This window comes from Pogona vitticeps, chromosome 6 (genome assembly GCF_051106095.1).
Source record: "Pogona vitticeps strain Pit_001003342236 chromosome 6, PviZW2.1, whole genome shotgun sequence".
NCBI classification, from domain to species: Eukaryota; Metazoa; Chordata; class Lepidosauria; order Squamata; family Agamidae; genus Pogona; species Pogona vitticeps.
The window spans coordinates 83,748,595-83,754,520 of record NC_135788.1 but is presented as its reverse complement, the minus strand read 5'-3'; positions in this window follow the sequence as shown (position 1 = coordinate 83,754,520).

The window sequence follows — 5,926 nt, the reverse complement described above, 5'->3', positions numbered from 1 at the left end:
AATTCCTTGCTACTTGTCTATACTCTTCTTTTGTGGCCTGGCTCCTTTCCACTTCCTATACAGTGGTGCCTCGCTTAATGATGTTAATTCGTTCCAGCGAAATCGCTGTAAAGCGAAATTAAAAAGCCCATTGAAATGCATTAAAACCCGGTTAATGCATTCCAATGGGCTAAAAACTCATCGTCCAGCGAAGATCCTCCATACGGCGGCCATTTTCAGTGTCTGTATAGCGAGGAATCTGTCCCTAAGCACAGTGGGGAGCCATTTTGAGCACCCGGTGGCCATTTTGAAACCCCAACGATCAGCTGTTTTGATCGTCGTAATGCGAAGAATCGGTTCCCGAAGCAGGGAACCGATCTTCGCAAAGCAAAAAAATCCCATTTAGATCATCATTTTGCAATCGCAATTGCGATCGCAAAAACATCGTCATGAAGCGGATTTGTTGCAATGCGGGGTAATTGTTAAGCGGGGCACGACTGTATGCAGAAATCTTCCCATTCTCGCCATCAAGGTTCAGAGATCTCTAGCCCATTCTAGAAAACCTTCAGGGGCCATGGAACAGTGTAAGGAATAGTTTTATGTTGGAAAGTTGCTGCTGTTGGTTCTGGTCTCGCTACTAGGAGTGATGGCTGTCATTTTCTGGCTTTATATCTTTCTCTATCCTGTTCCTGAAGGCTTCCTGGGATGAAGTGCATCCCTAGGGATCCCAGGAGCCTGGTGAGGGAGGAAGGGAGCAGGAAGATTTTAATTTCCAGAAACAGCTACTATGATACAGCTGCAGCGAATGATGTCACTAGAGATCTGTAGCACAGATCTACAGATCCACAGACTACCTTAATAGGATTCTGACCATAGTGTTGATGTTTGGTAAAACAGAGACAAGGAGATTGTGCAGTGTGCTAAAATGAAGGGGCACATTGAATTAGAGCCCGGTCATACTACTAAAAAACCCTCAGTTTAAACAGATTAGTATTGATTTATATTTACATGTGGAACAATGTGACAAGGGAGCAAATTTTTCTGCTCCTCCACCAGAGGTCCATTTACAGTATTTTGAGGGGGATGTGTTATGAATTGATTTGCCCCATATGCAGTTCTCTGTTGGGGAAAATTTTTCCCCACTTCTATGTTACCGTGCTAGTTCTCCATGTGCCTATGTTGAATGTCTCCTCCACTACTGAGGGAGAAGAGGTGGGCAGGAGGAAGGCCCTTTGTCTGCAAGTGAGGCTTCAGCTTGGCAGAGAGAGACAGAGAGAGAGTCATTCATTTGGGATTGTGGGAGGGAAGGAGAGAGGGAGAGGAGGAGGAGGAGGAGGAGGAGGAGGGTAGACAAGAAGAAAGAGATGATTTCATATGATTTTTATATGAGATCCTTACCAAACCACCATCGAATCATAGATCCCATGTGTGCCCACAGACTACCAAGGCATGGCTGGTATCCATATTTTTGTGGTTTGGGATGATCCTACATATAAAAATCATGCGGATCCATGGGGAGCCGTGCCTGGGACCCATACTTTTGTGGTTTGGGTATATATAAAAACCATGTTTTTGAACCACTACAGAGCAGCTGGAGGAGGCTGACAGGCATTGCGATTGTTCCTCCCCCTCTTCCTCTTTCAAGTTTTGAAGAAGTTGGGCTCTCGGAGTTTCTCCAGGAACTGGAGTCTAAAAGGAAGGGTGGTTCCTCCTCCTCCTCCTCCTCTTCTGCAGCTCACTCTGTAGGCAGTGGGTTTGGGTTTCCTGCATCCAGAGGTGAGAAACCACCCTTGCACCTTCCTTGCAGTAACTATTAATCTTTCTCTCCTCTTCTATGCATGTGTGCGCGCATGCGTGTGGGAGCATGTGCAGCTGCCTGATCCGCAGGCGCTGAGCTGTGTGTGTGTCTGTGTTTCCCTCCCCACTTAAAAAGCAACAGATAAAAAAGAAGATCTGGAAAACTCAGGAAGTTTACAATGGAAGACAATGATGTATGGACCCTCAATATACAGTAATTCTGTAAGTGAGGCAGGATAATTCAGCAGTGAAAACCCGTATGCCAGCCAGCAATAAAGGGGTCTCAGAGAGATGGCTATGTACACAGAAGATCACTATAAGACAAACATGCACCTTACAATCCTGATTCAGATCTTGCCAACCTCCACATTTCAGCGTGAAGCCACTGGGGTGGAAAAAATGTGTGCGCTCTTGGCTGCAGTCAGTCAATTTATAGCCTTGACAGTTTTTTTTACAATGTTAGTGGATGCTTGCACTGAAATGTCAAGTTAAAAACTTTTGGAACATGAGCAAGAAGCCTCTTTGATTGAGGTTGGGAGACCAGATAACCTGACACTGTGTCTCAAAACAGACTTAACAGTGAATCTGCTGCTTGAAGTCGAGCTCCCTTAAGAGGTGAAATGTGTTTGTTTGTCATTGTGTGAGGTTTCTGCAACAAAATGGCTCACCTTTGTTTAGTGAATGGTTATTTCCAGAGAAGCACAGATATAATTTCTAAGCTGATTGTCCAGATGTGGTTGTTTTACATTGACTGGATGAAAATGTTTTATCAGTTTTTAATTGCAAAGCGACCTTCTCATTTAGTTTTGCCCTGAGCGTGCTCAGTCCCCAAAGGATCTCTCATGCACCATATTACAGCTCCTCAAGGCTATTCTGGCCAGATTTTTTAAAGAATGACTACCAGTCATTCTGTACAGTCAACCCTTCTAGCAATGGCCTTGTATTTTCATAGCAGGATGGGAATGTATCAGTACATTTGGATTCAGATGATGCTATTCTCCTGCCCTATACTCAGGTGGGGATGCAAATGCTATTTGTTGTTTTTCTTCTGGACCAGGTGGAAGAATGATGGCACTGTTAATACCATTGTATAAAGATAAACTTTCTCCTCAGATGTTCTATGAAGCTCCAGTATGGGATTTTTCAAATATTATGATACTGGGATCTGCCCAACCTAATTTTTTAACCAGAGTACAGTGGTGCCTCGCAAGACAATGTTAATTCGTTCCGTGAAAATCACTGTCTTGCAAAAACATCGTCTTGCGAAACGTGGTTCCCCATTGGAATGCAATGAAGTCTATTTAATGCGTTCCAATAGGGAAAATCATCTTGCGAAAATCGTCCATAGGAAACCATCGTCTTGCGAAGCGCAACAGTGATCGCAAAAAATTAATTGTCACACGGAGGACAAATACAATCTGTCCCCTGTCCAGCTCCCTGATTTGGCTGTTTTCAGGACTGCCTCTTCACCTCGGCCTGCTGGACAAGGGTCTTTTCAAATTGGGAGAGGCCATGATGCACCGCCTACCTCCAGGCTGAACGCTCAGATGTCAAGATTTCCCATCTGTTGAGGTCCATTCCTAAGGCCTTCAGATCCCGCTTGCAAATATCCTTGTATCGCAGCTGTGGTCTCCCTCTGGGGCGATTTCCCTGCACTAATTCTCCATACAGGAGAAGTTTTGGAATCCAACCATCAGCCATTCTCACGACATGCCCAAGCCAACGTAGATGTCACTGTTTCAGTAATGTATACATGTTAAAAATTCCAACTTGTTCTAGGACTACTCTGTTTGGAACTTTGTCCTGCCAGGTGATACCAAAATGTGTCAGAGACAACACATATGGAACATATTCAGCTTCCTCTCCTGCTGTGTACAAAGGGTCAAGGACTCACTGCAGCACAGGAGTGTGCTCAGGACACAGGCTCTATAGACCTGGTTCTTGGTATATGCCGTCAGCTTCTTATTAAGCCATACTCTCTTTGTGAGTCTAGAGACAGTTTCAGGGATTGTTGAGCCAAGGTACACAAAGTCATGAATAACCTTCAATTCTTGCGTGATGGTAATAGAGGGAGGTGAGTCCACGCCCTGGCCCATGACTTGTGTTTTCTTCAGGCTGATTGTTAGTCCAAAGTCTTGGCAGGCCTTACTAAAATGGTTCATGAGTTGTTGGAGGTCTTCAGCAGAGTGGGCAACAACAGCTGCATCATTGGTGAAGAGGAAGTCCTGCATGCATTTCATCTTGCTCTCAATCTAGAGAGATTAAAGAGCTTTCCATCTGATCTAGTTCGGAGATAGACACCTTCTGTTGCAGTTCCAAAGGCGTGCTTCAGCATGACAGCAAAAAAGATCCCAAACAGCGTTGGTGCGAAGACACAGGCCTGTTTCACTCCACTTCGAATACCAAAGGGATCTGATGTTGAGCCATCAAAAACTACAGTGCCCTTCATTCCCTCATGAAAGGACCTGATGATGTTAGGGAGTCGAGGTGGACATCCAATATTGGTAAGTATTTTAAAAAGGCCGTCCCTGCTCACCAGATCAAAGGCCTTTGTGAGATCTATGAAAGCCACAAAGAGTGGCTGTCATTCCCTACATTTCTCCTGCAACTGTCTGAGGGAGGATACCATGTCAGTTGTGGATCTATTAGCTCAAAATCTGCACTGTGATTCTGGATAGACTGCAAGCACCTGGAGTCTCTTCAGCACAACACAGGCAAGCAGCTTCCCTACAACACTGAGAAGAGAGATGCCACGGTAGTTATTGCAGTCGTCCCTGTCTCCTTTGTTCTTATACAATGTGACAATGTTTGCATCCTACTCCACCTTTGCTCCAGCAAAGACAAAAGACTTCATACATCTGTATCTGAGAGCATAGGTGAAGCCAATAATCATTGGAACATCTCCTGGTAGCCTGTTGGACTTGGCTACGAGCAGCTCAAAGAACTTGCAAGTTGTACTCAATAGGACAGGCTTTGTATGCTGCTAGAGCTCTCCTCTTATCCTTGATGGCTGGCATCAAGGTACAGTTAAAGATAACATATTAGCATACATCCTGAACCATGTCATAAGTAAGATGAACACAAGAAACCTGAATATTTCTCTGACATTTCTCATTTTTTGAATTTTTTTTCCAAAGTGAATTTCTTTCTTTTTTAAAAAAAATCAAATTGGAAGATAATCGTCAAAATTCTTATGGAAGAAATTTTTGGCACAGCATTACTTCCAGTATATCTATCCTGCCAAGCTTCTGGATCATAGAAGGCCCTTATTCTCCTTCTGCCTCCCTCTCACTAAAAAGAAAGAAGTGGAGGAGGCAAGGGAGGTTTCCAGGATGAAGATTGAAAAAGAGAAGGAGGCATGGCTGCAGCAGCTGCATGTCCACCATGGCCCAACACCAGCTCCTACTGTATTCAGCCAACTCTATCTAGGTTAAATGCTGAGGGGTCCTTCAAGCTTGATGCTGTTGGAGGTAGCCAGAAAACAGTCTGTCCTGAGGCAAAGGCAATTGTTCAATTTTCTATGTCAATTTTTTACCCTTTAGAGCCTGGCATTGGACTGAATGCAGAAAAAGCCAGTTCTACATAGATATTATGGTGTCCTCCTTTTCTTCATCTTTCTTTGTGTGTCTTTGTGGGTGGCACATCCTGTCAGGCATGAACAAAATTTCTGATTCTGGAGAGGAACAGCAAAGTTGCCACACCTTACCAGAGTGGAAGTGCCTTACCAGGAGAGGTAGTGGTCAACTAAGTTGCTGCCACTGGTGCCCTTCCACTTGAGGCAATGAACTCACCAGCTTCATGAATCCAGACCTGTTCTGAATTCATTCTGGGGTCCAGTTTTTGTTTTTTAAAAAATCTACCTCAGTGTAGAAATTATTAGCAATGTACCATTCAGGGTTTTTGGGACTTCAAAAATTCACCATCTGCTGTCCTTTCATGGGGAACATGGAAAGGGTACACATTGCTGTTTCATCCCAGGTACAGTGGACCCTTGACTTACAGACGGCTTGACTTACAGACTTTTTGAGTTACAGACTTCTCTGGCCGCAAAATTTAGGTTTGACTTGCAGCCTGATAATTGACTTACAGACCAGAAAAAAACCAAAATGGAACAAAAACGGCCTGTTACGGGATTAATCGGTTTTCAATG